General features: G+C 42.3%; 1 non-coding gene across 1 annotated transcript; it reads left to right on the forward strand.

Annotated features, from left to right (window-relative positions):
• Positions 1–1078: 1078 nt before the first annotated feature.
• Positions 1079–1192, forward strand: LOC139274452 (U5 spliceosomal RNA). Its single transcript, XR_011595510.1, has one exon. It is a non-coding gene; the product is annotated as a U5 spliceosomal RNA (small nuclear RNA).
• The last annotated feature ends 219 nt before the right edge of the window (positions 1193–1411 follow it).

The raw sequence follows: 1411 nt of genomic DNA on the forward strand, positions 1-1411 counted from the left end.
CCCTCGGGCCGTACTTGGAACTTCTTTTTTGTGTACATGGAGCACCATGATCTGTAAACACCTATGTCGTGCCATGTACAATGCAAGGTCTGTTTCGTAATGCACGTTGAAAAGAAAAAAACATTTAAATGTACCGTCACCCATTCCGTGTACTGTATAGTGACACATGTAATGTAATTTGGCGAATGTACTACAATGTATCCCGTATTGTACCGAATTGTACTTGAAATGAAAAGCAAGGAAATGTATCGAACGGAACTGCCGTCAGCAGCCAAATGTAGTGTGTGGGATTGCTGACCGCAGCTAAATGTACTGAACTGCTTTTGAATGTACTGTACAAATTTTTATATGAATAAAGTACATTTTGAAATTTAACAAAATTCAGACCAATACAGTAACAAGTCTGGTTTATATCATTGAAATCAGTGAAATGGATACTAGACGTGGACAGTGCACGGCTCTGAGCTCTGTGTCTGCTCTCATTGTGTTAATGCTTCCTGTATGGGTGGGTGGGGTGGCTTGACCCATCCACCTCCATGGCACGAACCTGGTATTGCAGTACTTCCAGGAACGGTGCAGTGGCTCTAGGCCTTTTGGCTAAGAGCATTGGCGCAGAGTGATCCTTGAATGCGCCCAAGGTGACCTCTGGCGTTTGTGATTTGACAAAGAATTGGAACGATTGGCTACGAATTTCAAAAAAAAACAAACACGTTTGCTCACGAGCAGAAACCGCACTGATCCAAAATGTTTACCTTAAGCTTCAAATCACACCGAGAGAGAATAAAAACCCGAAGTAAAGTTGTACCGAAGAATTGGACACGTCACTGTAAACCCAGCCCACACAAAGCTCAAGCTCATTTACATACCCACAATGTTCTTCATAATACTTAGCAAGAAACTAAAATAAACTTCAGGTTTAACTGATTTTCACGGACACTGAAGTTTCCAGTTACTTTCCCTCGCGCTGTATTGATTTGTGGTAATATATCTTTTCTAGAAGTTAGTTCTAGCGGCTCAGCCCAACGTTAAAGAGGCAAGCCGTCGCTTGTGGGCGAGGAGCTGCGCGGGAAAAATCAGTACCCTCTGGTTTCTCTTCAGATCGTATAAATCTTTCGCCTTTTACTAAAGATTTCCGTGGAGAGTAACATTCAGAGTTTTAATTAATTTTTCGAGGCTCTGCTTCAGTGGGGCTGTCTTATTGTTCAAAAACAGACTGATCTTTGTGTTATGTAGTAGGTGTGGCTTTGTACTGGTTGCGATGACTGCTGATGATTTGGCTATTGGTTCTACTTGTTGTAGTTGTGAATGTCGTAGTAAAGCACTTGTTTGTGGGAGTTAACTTGCCCACCTGGGGGTCGCCAGCTTTCAGAAGAATCTTAAAACTCCAGATTCCGAACTAAATCTTGGAGCG

The sequence above is a fragment of the Pristiophorus japonicus genome, chromosome 9, assembly GCF_044704955.1.
Source record: "Pristiophorus japonicus isolate sPriJap1 chromosome 9, sPriJap1.hap1, whole genome shotgun sequence".
In the NCBI taxonomy this organism is placed as follows: domain Eukaryota; kingdom Metazoa; phylum Chordata; class Chondrichthyes; family Pristiophoridae; genus Pristiophorus; species Pristiophorus japonicus.